Source organism: Oncorhynchus nerka, linkage group LG13 (genome assembly GCF_034236695.1).
Source record: "Oncorhynchus nerka isolate Pitt River linkage group LG13, Oner_Uvic_2.0, whole genome shotgun sequence".
Classification (NCBI taxonomy): domain Eukaryota; kingdom Metazoa; phylum Chordata; class Actinopteri; order Salmoniformes; family Salmonidae; genus Oncorhynchus; species Oncorhynchus nerka.
The window spans coordinates 52,612,649-52,629,736 of NC_088408.1; the positions used below are offsets into that span (position 1 = coordinate 52,612,649).

The window sequence follows — 17,088 nt, forward strand, 5'->3', positions numbered from 1 at the left end:
TCTGGTCTTGATCTTGGTCTTGGTTCTGGTTCTGATTCTGGTTCTGGTTCTGGTCTTGGTTCTGGTTCTGGTCTTGGTTCTGGTTCTGGTTCTGTTCTTGGTTCTGGTTCTGGTTCTGGTCTTGGTTCTGGTTCTGGTCTTGGTCTTGGTTCTGGTTCTGGTCTTGGTTCTGGTTCTGGTTCTGGTCTTGGTTCTGGTTCTGGTCTTGGCCTTGGTTTCTAGTCTTGGTTCTGGTTCTGGTCTTGGTTCTGGTTCTGGTCTTGGATCTGGTTCTGGTTCTGGTCTTGGTTCTGGTTCTGGTCTTGGTCTTGGTTCTGGTTCTGATCTTGGTTCTGGTTCTGGTCTTGGTCTTGGTCTTGGTTCTGGTTCTGGTTCTGGTCTTGATCTTGTTCTGGTTCTGGTCTTGGTTCTGGTTCTGGTCTTGGTCTTGGTTCTGGTCTTGGTCTTGGTTCTGGTTCTGGTTCTGGTCTTGGTTCTCGTTCTAGTTCTGGTCTTGGTTCTGGTTCTGGTCTTGATCTTGGTCTTGGTTCTGGTTCTGATTCTGGTTCTGGTTCTGGTCTTGGTTCTGGTTCTGGTCTTGGTTCTGGTTCTGGTTCTGTTCTTGGTTCTGGTTCTGGTTCTGGTCTTGGTTCTGGTTCTGGTCTTGGTCTTGGTTCTGGTTCTGGTCTTGGTTCTGGTTCTGGTCTTGGTCGTGGTCTTGGTCTTGGTCTTGGTTCTGGTTCTGGTTCTCGTCTTATTCTTGTTTCTGGTTCTGGGCTTGGTTTTGGTTATGGTTCTAGTCTTGGTCTTGGTCTTGGTTCTGGTTCTGGTCTTGGTCTTGGTTCTGGTTCTGGTCTTGGTTGTGGTTATGGTCTTGGGCTTGGTTCTGGTTCTGGTCTTGGTTCTGGTTCTGGTTCTTGTCTTGGTCTTGGTTCTGGTTCTGGTTCTGGTCTTGGTTCTGGTTCTGGTCTTGTTCTTGGTTCTGGTTCTGGTCTTGGTCTTGGTTCTGGTTCTGGTCTTGGTTCTGGTTCTGGTCTTGGTCGTGGTCTTGGTCTTGGTCTTGGTTCTGGTTCTGGTTCTCGTCTTATTCTTGTTTCTGGTTCTGGGCTTGGTTTTGGTTATGGTTCTAGTCTTGGTCTTGGTCTTGGTTCTGGTTCTGGTCTTGGTCTTGGTTCTGGTTCTGGTCTTGGTTCTGGTTCTGGTCTTGGTCTTGGTTCTGGTTCTGGTCTTGGTTCTGGTCTTGGTTCTGGTTCTGGTCTTGGTTCTGGTTCTGGTCTTGGTCTTGGTTCTGGTCTTTGTTCTGGTTCTGGTCTTGGTCTTGGTCTTGGTTTTGGTTCTGGTCTTGGTCTTGGTCTTGGTTCTGGTTCTGGTCTTGATCTTGTTCTGGTTCTGGTCTTGGTTCTGGTTCTGGTCTTGGTCTTGGTTCTGGTCTTGGTCTTGGTTCTGGTTCTGGTTCTGGTCTTGGTTCTCGTTCTAGTTCTGGTCTTGGTTCTGGTTCTGGTCTTGATCTTGGTCTTGGTTCTGGTTCTGATTCTGGTTCTGGTTCTGGTCTTGGTTCTGGTTCTGGTCTTGGTTCTGGTTCTGGTTCTGTTCTTGGTTCTGGTTCTGGTTCTGGTCTTGGTTCTGGTTCTGGTCTTGGTCTTGGTTCTGGTTCTGGTCTTGGTTCTGGTTCTGGTTCTGGTCTTGGTTCTGGTTCTGGTCTTGGCCTTGGTTTCTAGTCTTGGTTCTGGTTCTGGTCTTGGTTCTGGTTCTGGTCTTGGATCTGGTTCTGGTTCTGGTCTTGGTTCTGGTTCTGGTCTTGGTCTTGGTTCTGGTTCTGATCTTGGTTCTGGTTCTGGTCTTGGTCTTGGTCTTGGTTCTGGTTCTGGTTCTGGTCTTGATCTTGTTCTGGTTCTGGTCTTGGTTCTGGTTCTGGTCTTGGTCTTGGTTCTGGTCTTGGTCTTGGTTCTGGTTCTGGTTCTGGTCTTGGTTCTCGTTCTAGTTCTGGTCTTGGTTCTGGTTCTGGTCTTGATCTTGGTCTTGGTTCTGGTTCTGATTCTGGTTCTGGTTCTGGTCTTGGTTCTGGTTCTGGTCTTGGTTCTGGTTCTGGTTCTGTTCTTGGTTCTGGTTCTGGTTCTGGTCTTGGTTCTGGTTCTGGTCTTGGTCTTGGTTCTGGTTCTGGTCTTGGTTCTGGTTCTGGTCTTGGTCGTGGTCTTGGTCTTGGTCTTGGTTCTGGTTCTGGTTCTCGTCTTATTCTTGTTTCTGGTTCTGGGCTTGGTTTTGGTTATGGTTCTAGTCTTGGTCTTGGTCTTGGTTCTGGTTCTGGTCTTGGTCTTGGTTCTGGTTCTGGTCTTGGTTCTGGTTCTGGTCTTGGTCTTGGTTCTGGTTCTGGTCTTGGTTCTGGTCTTGGTTCTGGTTCTGGTCTTGGTTCTGGTTCTGGTCTTGGTCTTGGTTCTGGTCTTTGTTCTGGTTCTGGTCTTGGTCTTGGTCTTGGTTTTGGTTCTGGTCTTGGTCTTGGTCTTGGTTCTGGTTCTGGTTCTGGTCTTGATCTTGTTCTGGTTCTGGTCTTGGTTCTGGTTCTGGTCTTGGTCTTGGTTCTGGTCTTGGTCTTGGTTCTGGTTCTGGTTCTGGTCTTGGTTCTCGTTCTAGTTCTGGTCTTGGTTCTGGTTCTGGTCTTGATCTTGGTCTTGGTTCTGGTTCTGATTCTGGTTCTGGTTCTGGTCTTGGTTCTGGTTCTGGTCTTGGTTCTGGTTCTGGTTCTGTTCTTGGTTCTGGTTCTGGTTCTGGTCTTGGTTCTGGTTCTGGTCTTGGTCTTGGTTCTGGTTCTGGTCTTGGTTCTGGTTCTGGTTCTGGTCTTGGTTCTGGTTCTGGTCTTGGCCTTGGTTTCTAGTCTTGGTTCTGGTTCTGGTCTTGGTTCTGGTTCTGGTCTTGGATCTGGTTCTGGTTCTGGTCTTGGTTCTGGTTCATGTTCTGGTCTTGGTTCTGGTTCTGGTTCTGGTTCTGGTCATGGTTCTGGTTCTGGTTCTGGTCTTGGTTCTGGTCTTGGTTCTGGTTCTGGTCTTGGTTCTGGTTCTGGTCTTGGTTCTGGTTCTGGTGTTGGTCTTGGTCTTTGTCTTGGTTCTGGTCTTGGTTCTGGTTCTGATCTTGGTTTTGGTTCTGGTTCTGGTTCTGGTCTTGGTTCTGGTTCTGGTCTTGGTCGTGGTCTTGGTCTTGGTCTTGGTTCTGGTTCTGGTTCTCGTCTTATTCTTGTTTCTGGTTCTGGGCTTGGTTTTGGTTATGGTTCTAGTCTTGGTCTTGGTCTTGGTTTTGGTTCTGGACTTGGTCTTGGTTCTGGTTCTGGTCTTGGTTCTGGTTCTGGTCTTGGTTCTGGTCTTGGTTCTGGTTCTGGTCTTGGTTCTGGTTCTGGTTCTGGTCTTGGATCTGGTTCTGGTTCTGGTCCTGGTCTTGGATCTGGTTCTGATCTTGATTTTGGTTCTGGTTCTGGTCTTGGTCTTGGTTCTGGTTCTGGTTCTGGTCTTGGATCTGGTTCTGGTTCTGGTCCTGGTCTTGGTCTTGGTTCTGGTCTGGGTCTTGGTTCTGGTTTTAGTTCTGGTCTTGGTTCTGGTTCTGGTCTTGATCTTGGTCTTGGTTCTGGTTCTGGTCTTGGTTCTGGTTTTAGTTCTGGTCTTGGTTCTGGTTCTGGTCTTGATCTTGGTCTTGTTCTGGTTCTGGTCTTGGTTCTGGTTCTGGTCTTGGTCTGGTTCATGTTCTGGTCTTGGTTCTGGTTCTGGTTCTGGTCATGGTTCTGGTTCTGGTTCTGGTCTTGGTTCTGGTCTTGGTTCTGGTTCTGGTCTTGGTTCTGGTTCTGGTCTTGGTTCTGGTTCTGGTGTTGGTCTTGGTCTTTGTCTTGGTTCTGGTCTTGGTTCTGGTTCTGATCTTGGTTTTGGTTCTGGTTCTGGTTCTGGTCTTGGTTCTGGTTCTGGTTCTGGTTCTGGTCTTGGATCTGGTTCTGGTTCTGGTCCTGGTCTTGGATCTGGTTCTGATCTTGGTTTTGGTTCTGGTTCTGGTCTTGGTCTTGGTTCTGGTTCTGGTTCTGGTCTTGGATCTGGTTCTGGTTCTGGTCCTGGTCTTGGTCTTGGTTCTGGTCTTGGTCTTGGTTCTGGTTCTGGTCTTGGTTTTGGTGCTGGTCTTGGTTCTGGTTTTGGTTTTGTCTTTGTCTTGGTTCTGGTTCTGGTTCTGGTCTTGGTCTTGGTTCTGGTTCTGGGCTTGGTTCTGGTTCTGGTTCTGGTCTTGGTCTTGGTTCTGGTTCTGGTTCTGGTTCTGGTCTTGGTTCTGGTTCTGGTTCTGGTCTTGGTCTTGGTTCTGGTTCTGGTTCTGGTCTTGGTTCTGGGTTCTGGTCTTGGTCTTGGTCCTGGTTCTGGTTCTGGTCTTAGTTCTGGTTCTGGTCTGGTCTTGGTTCTGGTTCTGGTCTTGGTTCTGGTTCTGGTTCTGTCTTGGTTCTGGTTCTGGTCTTGGATCTGGTTCTGGTCTTTGTTATGGTTCTGGTCTTGGTTCTTGGTTCTGGTTTAAGTTCTGGTCTTGGTTCTGGTTCTGGTCTTGATCTTGGTCTTGGTTCTGGTTCTGGTCTTGGATCTGGTTCTGGTTCTGGTGCTGGTCTTGGTTCTGGTTTTGGTTTTGGTCTTTGTATTGGTTCTGGTTCTGGTTCTGGTTCTGGTCTTGGTCTTGGTTCTGGTTCTGGTTCTGGTTCTGGTCTTGGTTCTGGTTCTGGTTCTAGTTCTGGTTTTGGTTCTGGTTCTGGTCTTGATCTTGGTCTTGGTTCTGATTCTGGTTCTAGTCTTGGTTCTGGTTCTGGTTCTGGTCTTGGTTCTGGTTCTGGTCTTGGTTCTGGTTCTGGTTCTGGTCTTGGTTCTGGTTCTGGTTCTGGTTCTGGTCTTGGTTCTGGTTCTGGTCTTGGTTCTGGTTCTGGTCTTGGTCTTGGTTCTGGTTCTGGTCTTGGTCTTGGTTCTGGTTCTGGTCTTGGTTTTGGTTCTGGTCTTGGTCTTGGTTCTGGTTCTGGTCTTGGTCTTGGTCTTGGTTCTGGTTCTGGTCTTGGTTCTGGTTCTGGTTCTGGTCTTGGTTCTGGTTCTCGTTCTGGTCTTGGTCTTGGTCTTGGTTCTGGTTCTGGTCTTAGTTCTGGTACTGGTTCTGGTTCTGGTCTTGGTCTTGATTCTGGTTCTGGTCTTGGTTCTGGTTCTGGTTCTGGTCTTGGTTCTGGTTCTGGTCTTGGATCTGGTTCTGGTCTTTGTTATGGTTCTGGTATTGGTCTTGGTTCTGGTTTAAGTTCTGGTCTTGGTTCTGGTTCTGGTCTTGATCTTGGTCTTAGTTCTGGTTCTGGTCTTGGATCTGGTTCTGGTTCTGGTGCTGGTCTTGGTTCTGGTTTTGGTTTTGGTCTTTGTATTGGTTCTGGTTCTGGTTCTGGTTCTGGTCTTGGTCTTGGTTCTGGTTCTGGTTCTGGTTCTGGTCTTGGTTCTGGTTCTGGTTCTAGTTCTGGTTTTGGTTCTGGTTCTGGTCTTGATCTTGGTCTTGTTCTGGTTCTGGTCTTGGTTCTGGTTCTGGTCTTGGTCTTGGTTCTGGTTCATGTTCTGGTCTTGGTTCTGGTTCTGGTTCTGGTCATGGTTCTGGTTCTGGTTCTGGTCTTGGTTCTGGTCTTGGTTCTGGTTCTGGTCTTGGTTCTGGTTCTGGTCTTGGTTCTGGTTCTGGTGTTGGTCTTGGTCTTTGTCTTGGTTCTGGTCTTGGTTCTGGTTCTGATCTTGGTTTTGGTTCTGGTTCTGGTTCTGGTCTTGGTCTTGGTTCTGGTTCTGGTTCTGGTCTTGGATCTGGTTCTGGTTCTGGTCCTGGTCTTGGATCTGGTTCTGATCTTGGTTTTGGTTCTGGTTCTGGTCTTGGTCTTGGTTCTGGTTCTGGTTCTGGTCTTGGATCTGGTTCTGGTTCTGGTCCTGGTCTTGGTCTTGGTTCTGGTCTTGGTCTTGGTTCTGGTTCTGGTCTTGGTTTTGGTGCTGGTCTTGGTTCTGGTTTTGGTTTTGGTCTTTGTCTTGGTTCTGGTTCTGGTTCTGGTCTTGGTCTTGGTTCTGGTTCTGGGCTTGGTTCTGGTTCTGGTTCTGGTTCTGGTCTTGGTCTTGGTTCTGGTTCTGGTTCTGGTTCTGGTCTTGGTTCTGGTTCTGGTTCTGGTCTTGGTCTTGGTTCTGGTTCTGGTTCTGGTCTTGGTTCTGGTTCTCGTTCTGGTCTTGGTCTTGGTCCTGGTTCTGGTTCTGGTCTTAGTTCTGGTACTGGTTCTGGTTCTGGTCTTGGTCTTGGTTCTGGTTCTGGTCTTGGTTCTGGTTCTGGTTCTGTCTTGGTTCTGGTTCTGGTCTTGGATCTGGTTCTGGTCTTTGTTATGGTTCTGGTATTGGTCTTGGTTCTGGTTTAAGTTCTGGTCTTGGTTCTGGTTCTGGTCTTGATCTTGGTCTTGGTTCTGGTTCTGGTCTTGGATCTGGTTCTGGTTCTGGTGCTGGTCTTGGTTCTGGTTTTGGTTTTGGTCTTTGTATTGGTTCTGGTTCTGGTTCTGGTTCTGGTCTTGGTCTTGGTTCTGGTTCTGGTTCTGGTTCTGGTCTTGGTTCTGGTTCTGGTTCTAGTTCTGGTTCTGGTCTTGATCTTAGTCTTGGTTCTGATTCTGGTTCTAGTCTTGGTTCTGGTTCTGGTTCTGGTCTTGGTTCTGGTTCTGGTCTTGGTCTTGGTCTTGGTTCTGGTTCTGGTTCTGGTCTTGGTTCTGGTTCTGGTTCTGGTTCTGGTCTTGGTTCTGGTTCTGGTCTTGGTTCTGGTTCTGGTCTTGGTCTTGGTTCTGGTTCTGGTCTTGGTCTTGGTTCTGGTTCTGGTCTTGGTTTTGGTTCTGGTCTTGGTCTTGGTTCTGGTTCTGGTCTTGGTCTTGGTCTTGGTTCTGGTTCTGGTCTTGGTTCTGGTTCTGGTTCTGGTCTTGGTTCTGGTTCTCGTTCTGGTCTTGGTCTTGGTCTTGGTTCTGGTTCTGGTCTTAGTTCTGGTACTGGTTCTGGTTCTGGTCTTGGTCTTGATTCTGGTTCTGGTCTTGGTTCTGGTTCTGGTTCTGGTCTTGGTTCTGGTTCTGGTCTTGGATCTGGTTCTGGTCTTTGTTATGGTTCTGGTATTGGTCTTGGTTCTGGTTTTAGTTCTGGTCTTGGTTCTGGTTCTGGTCTTGATCTTGGTCTTGGTTCTGGTTCTGGTCTTGGTTCTGGTTTTAGTTCTGGTCTTGGTTCTGGTTCTGGTCTTGATCTTGGTCTTGTTCTGGTTCTGGTCTTGGTTCTGGTTCTGGTCTTGGTCTTGGTTCTGGTTCATGTTCTGGTCTTGGTTCTGGTTCTGGTTCGGGTCATGGTTCTGGTTCTGGTTCTGGTCTTGGTTCTGGTCTTGGTTCTGGTTCTGGTCTTGGTTCTGGTTCTGGTCTTGGTTCTGGTTCTGGTGTTGGTCTTGGTCTTTGTCTTGGTTCTGGTCTTGGTTCTGGTTCTGATCTTGGTTTTGGTTCTGGTTCTGGTTCTGGTCTTGTCTTGGTTCTGGTTCTGGTTCTGGTCTTGGATCTGGTTCTGGTTCTGGTCCTGGTCTTGGATCTGGTTCTGATCTTGGTTTTGGTTCTGGTTCTGGTCTTGGTCTTGGTTCTGGTTCTGGTTCTGGTCTTGGATCTGGTTCTGGTTCTGGTCCTGGTCTTGGTCTTGGTTCTGGTCTTGGTCTTGGTTCTGGTTCTGGTCTTGGTTTTGGTGCTGGTCTTGGTTCTGGTTTTGGTTTTGGTCTTTGTCTTGGTTCTGGTTCTGGTTCTGGTCTTGGTCTTGGTTCTGGTTCTGGGCTTGGTTCTGGTTCTGGTTCTGGTTCTGGTCTTGGTCTTGGTTCTGGTTCTGGTTCTGGTTCTGGTCTTGGTTCTGGTTCTGGTTCTGGTCTTGGTCTTGGTTCTGGTTCTGGTTCTGGTCTTGGTTCTGGTTCTCGTTCTGGTCTTGGTCTTGGTCCTGGTTCTGGTTCTGGTCTTAGTTCTGGTACTGGTTCTGGTTCTGGTCTTGGTCTTGGTTCTGGTTCTGGTTCTGTCTTGGTTCTGGTTCTGGTCTTGGATCTGGTTCTGGTCTTTGTTATGGTTCTGGTATTGGTCTTGGTTCTGGTTCTGGTCTTGGTCTTGGTCTTGGTTCTGGTTCTGGTCTTGGATCTGGTTCTGGTTCTGGTCCTGGTTCTGGTCTTGGTTCTGGTTCTGGTCTTGGTCTTGGTTCTGGTTCTGGTGCTGGTCTTGGTTCTGGTTTTGGTTTTGGTCTTTGTATTGGTTCTGGTTCTGGTTCTGGTTCTGGTCTTGGTTCTGGTTCTGGTCTTGGTTCTGGTTCTGGTCTTGGTTCTGGTTCTGGTCTTGGTTCTGGTTCTGGTCTTGGTCTTGGTTTCTAGTCTTGGTTCTGGTTCTGGTCTTGGTTCTGGTTCTGGTCTTGATTCTGGTTCTGGTCTTGGTCTTGGTTCTGGTTCTGGGTCTGGTTCTGGTCTTGGTTCTGGTTCTAGTTCTGGTCTTGGTTCTGGTTCTGGTTCTGGTCTTGATCTTGGTCTTGGTTCTGGTTCTGGTCTTGGTTCTGGTTCTGGTCTTGGTTCTGGTTCTGGTCTTGGTTCTGGTTCTGGTTCTGGTCTTGGTTCTGGTTCTGGTCTTGGTTCTAGTTCTGGTTCTGGTCTTGGTACTGGTTCTGCTTCTGGTCATGGTTCTGGTTCTGGTTCTGGTCTTGGTTCTGGTTCTGGTTCTGGTCTTGGTCTTGGTTCTGGTTCTGGTCTTGGTTCTGGTTCTGGTCTTGGTCGTGGTCTTGGTCTTGGTCTTGGTTCTGGTTCTGGTCTTAGTCTTGGTTCTGGTTCTGGGCTTGGTTCTGGTTCTGGTTCTGGTTCTTGTCTTGGTTCTGGTCTTGGTCTTGGTCTTGGTTCTGGTTCTGGTCTTGGTCTTGGTTCTGGTTCTGGTCTTGGTCTTGGTTCTGGTTCTGGTCTTGGTTCTGGTCTTGGTTCTGGTTCTGGTTCTGGTCATGGTTCTGGTTCTGGTTCTGGTCTTGGTTCTGGTCTTGGTTCTGGTTCTGGTCTTGGTTCTGGTTCTTGTCTTGGTTCTTGTTCTGGTCTTGGTTCTGGTTATGGTCTTGGGCTTGGTTCTGGTTCTGGTCTTGGTTCTGGTTCTGGTTCTTGTCTTGGTCTTGGTTCTGGTTCTGGTTCTGGTCTTGGTTCTGGTTATGGTCTTGTTCTTGGTTCTGGCCATGGTTCTGGTTCTGGTCATGGTCTTGGTTCTGGTCTTGGTTCTGGTTCTGGTCTTGGTTCTGGTCCTGGTCTTGGTTCTGGTTCTGGTTCTGGTCTTGGTTCTGGTTCTGGTCTTGGTTCTAGTTGTGGTTATGGTCTTGGTCTTGGTACTGGTTCTGGTTCTGGTCATGGTTCTGGTTCTGGTTCTGGTTCTGGTCTTGGTTCTGGTCCTGGTCTTGGTCTTGGTTCTGGTTATGGTTCTGGTCTTGATCTTTGTCTTGTTCTGGTTCTGGTTTTGGTTCTGGTTCTGGTCTTGGTCTTGGTCTTGGTTTTGGTTCTGGTCTTGGTCTTGGTTCTGGTTCTGGTTCTGGTCTTGATCTTGTTCTGGTTCTGGTTTTGGTTCTGGTTCTGGTCTTGGTCTTGGTCTTGGTTCTGGTTCTGGTCTTGGTCTTGGTTCTGGTTCTGGTTCTGGTCTTGGTTCTGGTTCTCATTCTGGTCTTGGTTCTGGTTCTGGTTCTGGTCTTGGTCTTGGTTCTGGTTCTGGTATTGGTTCTTGTTCTGGTCTTGGTCTTGGTTCTGGTTCTGGTCTTGGTCTTGGTTCTGGTCTTGGTTCTGGTTCTGGTCTTGGTTCTGGTTCTGGTCTTGGTTCTGGTTCTGGTCTTTGTCTTGGTCTTGGTTCTGGTTCTGGTCTTGGTTCTGGTTCTGGTTCTGGTCTTGGTTCTGGTTCTGGTCTTGATCTTGGTCTTGGTTCTGGTTCTGGTTCTGGTCTTGGTTCTGGTTCTGGTCTTGATCTTGGTCTTGGTTCTGGTTCTGGTCTTGGTTCTGGTTCTGGTTCTGGACTTGGTCTTGGTTCTGGTTCTGGTCTTGGTTCTGGTTCTGGTCTTGGTCTTGGTCTTGGTTCTGGTTCTGGTCTTGGTCTTGGTTCTGGTCTTGGTTCTGGTTCTGGTTCTGGTCATGGTTCTGGTTCTGGTTCTGGTCTTGGTTCTGGTCTTGGTTCTGTTTCTGGTCTTGGTTCTGGTTCTGGTCTTGGTTCTGGTTCTGGTCTTGGTTGTGGTTATGGTCTTGGGCTTGGTTCTGGTTCTGGTCTTGGTTCTGGTTCTGGTTCTTGTCTTGGTCTTGGTTCTGGTTCTGGTTCTGGTCTTGGTTCTGGTTCTGGTCTTGGTTCTGGTTCTGGTCTTGATCTTGGTCTTGGTTCTGGTTCTGGTCTTGGTTCTGGTTCTGGTTCTGGACTTGGTCTTGGTTCTGGTTCTGGTCTTGGTTCTGGTTCTGGTCTTGGTTCTGGTCTTGGTTCTGGTTCTGGTCTTGGTCGTGGTCTTGGTCTTGGTTCTGGTTCTGGTTCTCGTCTTATTCTTGTTTCTGGTTCTGGGCTTGGTTTTGGTTCTGGTTCTGGTCTTGGTCTTGGTCTTGGTTCTGGTTCTGGTCTTGGTCTTGGTCCTGGTTCTGGTTCTGGTCTTAGTTCTGGTACTGGTTCTGGTTCTGGTCTTGGTCTTGGTTCTGGTTCTGGTTCTGTCTTGGTTCTGGTTCTGGTCTTGGATCTGGTTCTGGTCTTTGTTATGGTTCTGGTATTGGTCTTGGTTCTGGTTCTGGTCTTGGTCTTGGTCTTGGTTCTGGTTCTGGTCTTGGATCTGGTTCTGGTTCTGGTCCTGGTTCTGGTCTTGGTTCTGGTTCTGGTCTTGGTCTTGGTTCTGGTTCTGGTGCTGGTCTTGGTTCTGGTTTTGGTTTTGGTCTTTGTATTGGTTCTGGTTCTGGTTCTGGTTCTGGTCTTGGTTCTGGTTCTGGTCTTGGTTCTGGTTCTGGTCTTGGTTCTGGTTCTGGTCTTGGTTCTGGTTCTGGTCTTGGTCTTGGTTTCTAGTCTTGGTTCTGGTTCTGGTCTTGGTTCTGGTTCTGGTCTTGATTCTGGTTCTGGTCTTGGTCTTGGTTCTGGTTCTGGGTCTGGTTCTGGTCTTGGTTCTGGTTCTAGTTCTGGTCTTGGTTCTGGTTCTGGTTCTGGTCTTGATCTTGGTCTTGGTTCTGGTTCTGGTCTTGGTTCTGGTTCTGGTCTTGGTTCTGGTTCTGGTCTTGGTTCTGGTTCTGGTTCTGGTCTTGGTTCTGGTTCTGGTCTTGGTTCTAGTTCTGGTTCTGGTCTTGGTACTGGTTCTGCTTCTGGTCATGGTTCTGGTTCTGGTTCTGGTCTTGGTTCTGGTTCTGGTTCTGGTCTTGGTCTTGGTTCTGGTTCTGGTCTTGGTTCTGGTTCTGGTCTTGGTCGTGGTCTTGGTCTTGGTCTTGGTTCTGGTTCTGGTCTTAGTCTTGGTTCTGGTTCTGGGCTTGGTTCTGGTTCTGGTTCTGGTTCTTGTCTTGGTTCTGGTCTTGGTCTTGGTCTTGGTTCTGGTTCTGGTCTTGGTCTTGGTTCTGGTTCTGGTCTTGGTTCTGGTCTTGGTTCTGGTTCTGGTCTTGGTTCTGGTTCTGGTCTTGGTTCTGGTTCTGGGCTTGGTTCTGGTTCTGGTTCTGGTTCTTGTCTTGGTTCTGGTCTTGGTCTTGGTCTTGGTTCTGGTTCTGGTCTTGGTCTTGGTTCTGGTTCTGGTCTTGGTCTTGGTTCTGGTTCTGGTTCTGGTCTTGGTTCTGGTTCTGGTCTTGGTTCTGGTTCTGGTCTTGATCTTGGTCTTGGTTCTGGTTCTGGTCTTGGTTCTGGTTCTGGTTCTGGACTTGGTCTTGGTTCTGGTTCTGGTCTTGGTTCTGGTTCTGGTCTTGGTTCTGGTCTTGGTTCTGGTTCTGGTCTTGGTCGTGGTCTTGGTCTTGGTTCTGGTTCTGGTTCTCGTCTTATTCTTGTTTCTGGTTCTGGGCTTGGTTTTGGTTCTGGTTCTGGTCTTGGTCTTGGTCTTGGTTCTGGTTCTGGTCTTGGTCTTGGTCCTGGTTCTGGTTCTGGTCTTAGTTCTGGTACTGGTTCTGGTTCTGGTCTTGGTCTTGGTTCTGGTTCTGGTTCTGTCTTGGTTCTGGTTCTGGTCTTGGATCTGGTTCTGGTCTTTGTTATGGTTCTGGTATTGGTCTTGGTTCTGGTTCTGGTCTTGGTCTTGGTCTTGGTTCTGGTTCTGGTCTTGGATCTGGTTCTGGTTCTGGTCCTGGTTCTGGTCTTGGTTCTGGTTCTGGTCTTGGTCTTGGTTCTGGTTCTGGTGCTGGTCTTGGTTCTGGTTTTGGTTTTGGTCTTTGTATTGGTTCTGGTTCTGGTTCTGGTTCTGGTCTTGGTTCTGGTTCTGGTCTTGGTTCTGGTTCTGGTCTTGGTTCTGGTTCTGGTCTTGGTTCTGGTTCTGGTCTTGGTCTTGGTTTCTAGTCTTGGTTCTGGTTCTGGTCTTGGTTCTGGTTCTGGTCTTGGTTCTGGTTCTGGTCTTGGTCTTGGTTCTGGTTCTGGGTCTGGTTCTGGTCTTGGTTCTGGTTCTAGTTCTGGTCTTGGTTCTGGTTCTGGTTCTGGTCTTGATCTTGGTCTTGGTTCTGGTTCTGGTCTTGGTTCTGGTTCTGGTCTTGGTTCTGGTTCTGGTCTTGGTTCTGGTTCTGGTTCTGGTCTTGGTTCTGGTTCTGGTCTTGGTTCTAGTTCTGGTTCTGGTCTTGGTACTGGTTCTGCTTCTGGTCATGGTTCTGGTTCTGGTTCTGGTCTTGGTTCTGGTTCTGGTTCTGGTCTTGGTCTTGGTTCTGGTTCTGGTCTTGGTTCTGGTTCTGGTCTTGGTCGTGGTCTTGGTCTTGGTCTTGGTTCTGGTTCTGGTCTTAGTCTTGGTTCTGGTTCTGGGCTTGGTTCTGGTTCTGGTTCTGGTTCTTGTCTTGGTTCTGGTCTTGGTCTTGGTCTTGGTTCTGGTTCTGGTCTTGGTCTTGGTTCTGGTTCTGGTCTTGGTTCTGGTCTTGGTTCTGGTTCTGGTTCTGGTCATGGTTCTGGTTCTGGTTCTGGTCTTGGTTCTGGTCTTGGTTCTGGTTCTGGTCTTGGTTCTGGTTCTTGTCTTGGTTCTTGTTCTGGTTCTTGTCTTGGTCTTGGTTCTGGTTCTGGTTCTGGTCTTGGTTCTGGTTATGGTCTTGTTCTTGGTTCTGGCCATGGTTCTGGTTCTGGTCATGGTCTTGGTTCTGGTCTTGGTTCTGGTTCTGGTCTTGGTTCTGGTCCTGGTCTTGGTTCTGGTTCTGGTTCTGGTCTTGGTTCTGGTTCTGGTCTTGGTTCTAGTTGTGGTTCTGGTCTTGGTCTTGGTACTGGTTCTGGTTCTGGTCATGGTTCTGGTTCTGGTTCTGGTTCTGGTCTTGGTTCTGGTCCTGGTCTTGGTCTTGGTTCTGGTTATGGTTCTGGTCTTGATCTTTGTCTTGTTCTGGTTCTGGTTTTGGTTCTGGTTCTGGTCTTGGTCTTGGTCTTGGTTTTGGTTCTGGTCTTGGTCTTGGTTCTGGTTCTGGTTCTGGTCTTGATCTTGTTCTGGTTCTGGTTTTGGTTCTGGTTCTGGTTCTGGTCTTGGTCTTGGTCTTGGTTCTGGTTCTGGTCTTGGTCTTGGTTCTGGTTCTGGTTCTGGTCTTGGTTCTGGTTCTCATTCTGGTCTTGGTTCTGGTTCTGGTTCTGGTCTTGGTCTTGGTTCTGGTTCTGGTATTGGTTCTTGTTCTGGTCTTGGTCTTGGTTCTGGTTCTGGTCTTGGTCTTGGTTCTGGTCTTGGTTCTGGTTCTGGTCTTGGTTCTGGTTCTGGTCTTGGTTCTGGTTCTGGTCTTTGTCTTGGTCTTGGTTCTGGTTCTGGTCTTGGTTCTGGTTCTGGTTCTGGTCTTGGTTCTGGTTCTGGTCTTGATCTTGGTCTTGGTTCTGGTTCTGGTTCTGGTCTTGGTTCTGGTTCTGGTCTTGATCTTGGTCTTGGTTCTGGTTCTGGTCTTGGTTCTGGTTCTGGTTCTGGACTTGGTCTTGGTTCTGGTTCTGGTCTTGGTTCTGGTTCTGGTCTTGGTCTTGGTCTTGGTTCTGGTTCTGGTCTTGGTCTTGGTTCTGGTCTTGGTTCTGGTTCTGGTTCTGGTCATGGTTCTGGTTCTGGTTCTGGTCTTGGTTCTGGTCTTGGTTCTGTTTCTGGTCTTGGTTCTGGTTCTGGTCTTGGTTCTGGTTCTGGTCTTGGTTGTGGTTATGGTCTTGGGCTTGGTTCTGGTTCTGGTCTTGGTTCTGGTTCTGGTTCTTGTCTTGGTCTTGGTTCTGGTTCTGGTTCTGGTCTTGGTTCTGGTTCTGGTCTTGGTTCTGGTTCTGGTCTTGATCTTGGTCTTGGTTCTGGTTCTGGTCTTGGTTCTGGTTCTGGTTCTGGACTTGGTCTTGGTTCTGGTTCTGGTCTTGGTTCTGGTTCTGGTCTTGGTTCTGGTCTTGGTTCTGGTTCTGGTCTTGGTCGTGGTCTTGGTATTGGTTCTGGTTCTGGTTCTCGTCTTATTCTTGTTTCTGGTTCTGGGCTTGGTTTTGGTTCTGGTTCTGGTCTTGGTCTTGGTCTTGGTTCTGGTTCTGGTCTTGGTCTTGGTTCTGGTTCTGGTCTTGGTTCTGGTTCTGGTCTTGGTCTTGGTTCTGGTCTTTGTTCTGGTTCTGGTCTTGGTCTTGGTCTTGGTCTTATTCTGGTTCTGGTTCTGGTCTTGGTTCTGGTTCTGGTTCTGATGTTTGTCTTGGTCTTTGTCTTGGTTCTGGTCTTGGTTCTGGTTCTGATCTTGGTCTTGGTTCTGGTTCTGGTCTTGGTCTTGGTTCTGGTTCTGGTTCTGGTCTTGATCTTTGTCTTGTTCTGGTTCTGGTTTTGGTTTTGGTTCTGGTCTTGGTCTTGGTTTTGGTTCTGGTCTTGGTCTTGGTCTTGGTTCTGGTTCTGGTCTTGATCTTGTTCTGGTTCTGGTCTTGGTTCTGGTTCTGGTTCTGGTTTTGGTTCTGGTTCTGGTTCTGGTCTTGGTCTTGGTCTTGGTTCTGGTTCTGGTCTTGGTCTTGGTTCTGGTTCTGGTTCTGGTCTTGGTTCTGGTTCTCATTCTGGTCTTGGTTCTGGTTCTGGTTCTGGTCTTGGTCTTGGTTCTGGTTCTGGTCTTGGTTCTTGTTCTGGTCTTGGTCTTGGTTCTTGTTCTGGTCTTGGTCTTGGTTCTGGTTCTGGTTCTGGTCTTGATCTTGTTCTGGTTCTGGTCTTGGTTCTGGTTCTGGTTCTGGTTTTGGTTCTGGTTCTGGTTCTGGTCTTGGTCTTGGTCTTGGTTCTGGTTCTGGTCTTGGTCTTGGTTCTGGTTCTGGTTCTGGTCTTGGTTCTGGTTCTCATTCTGGTCTTGGTTCTGGTTCTGGTTCTGGTCTTGGTCTTGGTTCTGGTTCTGGTCTTGGTTCTTGTTCTGGTCTTGGTCTTGGTTCTTGTTCTGGTCTTGGTCTTGGTTCTGGTCTTGGTTCTGGTTCTGGTCTTGGTTCTGGTTCTGGTCTTGGTCTTGGTTCTGGTCTTGGTTCTGGTTCTGGTCTTGGTCTTGGTTTCTAGTCTTGGTTCTGGTTCTGGTCTTGGTTCTGGTTCTGGTCTTGATTCTGGTTCTGGTCTTGGTCTTGGTTCTGGTTCTGGGTCTGGTTCTGGTCTTGGTTCTGGTTCTAGTTCTGGTCTTGGTTCTGGTTCTGGTTCTGGTCTTGATCTTGGTCTTGGTTCTGGTTCTGGTCTTGGTTCTGGTTCTGGTCTTGGTTCTGGTCTTGGTCTTGGTTTCTAGTCTTGGTTCTGGTTCTGGTCTTGGTTCTGGTTCTGGTCTTGGTTCTGGTTCTGGTCTTGGTCTTGGTTCTGGTTCTGGTCTTGGTTCTGGTTCTAGTTCTGGTCTTGGTTCTGGTTCTGGTCTTGATCTTGGTCTTGGTTCTGGTTCTGGTTCTGGTCTTGGTTCTGGTTCTGGTTCTGGTCTTGGTCTTGGTTCTGGTTCTGGTCTTGGTTCTGGTTCTGGTCTTGGTCTTGGTCTTGGTTCTGGTTCTGGTCCTGGTCTTGGTTCTGGTCTTGGTTCTGGTTCTGGTTCTGGTCATGGTTCTGCTTCTGGTTCTGGTCTTGGTTCTGGTCTTGGTTCTGGTTCTGGTCTTGGTTCTGGTTCTGGTCTTGGTTCTGGTTCTGGTCTTGGTTGTGGTTATGGTCTTGGGCTTGGTTCTGGTTCTGGTCTTGGTTCTGGTTCTGGTTCTTGTCTTGGTCTTGGTTCTGGTTCTGGTTCTGGTCTTGGTTCTGGTTCTGGTCTTGTTCTTGGTTCTGGTTCTGGTCTTGGTCTTGGTTCTGGTTCTGGTCTTGGTTCTGGTTCTGGTCTTGGTCGTGGTCTTGGTCTTGGTCTTGGTTCTGGTTCTGGTTCTCGTCTTATTCTTGTTTCTGGTTCTGGGCTTGGTTTTGGTTCTGGTTCTGGTCTTGGTCTTGGTCTTGGTTCTGGTTCTGGTCTTGGTCTTGGTTCTGGTTCTGGTCTTGGTTCTGGTTCTGGTCTTGGTCTTGGTTCTGGTTCTGGTCTTGGTGCTGGTCTTGGTTCTGGTTCTGGTCTTGGTTCTGGTTCTGGTCTTGGTCTTGGTTCTGGTCTTTGTTCTGGTTCTGGTCTTGGTCTTGGTCTTGGTCTTATTCTGGTGCTGGTTCTGGTCTTGGTCTTGTTCTGGTTCTGGTCTTGGTTCTGGTTCTGTTTCTGGTTTTGGTTCTGGTTCTGGTTCTGGTCTTGGTCTTGGTCTTGGTCTTGGTTCTGGTTCTGGTCTTGGTCTTGGTTCTGGTGCTGGTTCTGGTCTTGGTTCTGGTTCTCATTCTGGTCTTGGTTCTGGTTCTGGTTCTGGTCTTGGTCTTGGTTCTGGTTCTGGTCTTGGTTCTTGTTCTGGTCTTGGTCTTGGTTCTGGTTCTGGTCTTGGTCTTGGTTCTGGTCTTGGTTCTGGTTCTGGTCTTGGTTCTGGTTCTGGTCTTGGTTCTGGTTCTGGTCTTGGTCTTGGTCTTGGTTCTGGTTCTGGTCTTGGTTCTGGTTCTGGTTCTG

The 17,088-nt window shown here is 48.5% G+C and overlaps 11 pseudogenes; all 11 read right to left on the reverse strand.

Moving 5' to 3' along the window:
* Nucleotides 1-20: 20 nt before the first annotated feature.
* LOC135574604 (cell surface glycoprotein 1-like) lies at nucleotides 21-1,190 on the reverse strand (annotated as a pseudogene).
* Nucleotides 1,191-1,399: 209 nt separating this feature from the next.
* LOC135574606 (protein TsetseEP-like) lies at nucleotides 1,400-2,473 on the reverse strand (annotated as a pseudogene).
* Nucleotides 2,474-2,646: 173 nt separating this feature from the next.
* Nucleotides 2,647-3,950, reverse strand: LOC135574780 (cell surface glycoprotein 1-like; annotated as a pseudogene).
* Nucleotides 3,951-4,192: 242 nt separating this feature from the next.
* On the reverse strand, nucleotides 4,193-5,362 carry LOC135574605 (proteoglycan 4-like; annotated as a pseudogene).
* A 161-nt stretch (nucleotides 5,363-5,523) lies between these two features.
* LOC135574607 (uncharacterized) lies at nucleotides 5,524-6,974 on the reverse strand (annotated as a pseudogene).
* Nucleotides 6,975-7,097: 123 nt separating this feature from the next.
* LOC135574781 (uncharacterized) lies at nucleotides 7,098-8,276 on the reverse strand (annotated as a pseudogene).
* A 106-nt stretch (nucleotides 8,277-8,382) lies between these two features.
* On the reverse strand, nucleotides 8,383-9,447 carry LOC135574608 (protein TsetseEP-like; annotated as a pseudogene).
* An 86-nt stretch (nucleotides 9,448-9,533) lies between these two features.
* LOC135574782 (cell surface glycoprotein 1-like) lies at nucleotides 9,534-10,627 on the reverse strand (annotated as a pseudogene).
* A 435-nt stretch (nucleotides 10,628-11,062) lies between these two features.
* Nucleotides 11,063-13,477, reverse strand: LOC135574783 (cell surface glycoprotein 1-like; annotated as a pseudogene).
* An 86-nt stretch (nucleotides 13,478-13,563) lies between these two features.
* On the reverse strand, nucleotides 13,564-14,663 carry LOC135574784 (cell surface glycoprotein 1-like; annotated as a pseudogene).
* Nucleotides 14,664-15,191: 528 nt separating this feature from the next.
* On the reverse strand, nucleotides 15,192-16,545 carry LOC135574785 (cell surface glycoprotein 1-like; annotated as a pseudogene).
* Between the last annotated feature and the right edge of the window lie 543 nt (nucleotides 16,546-17,088).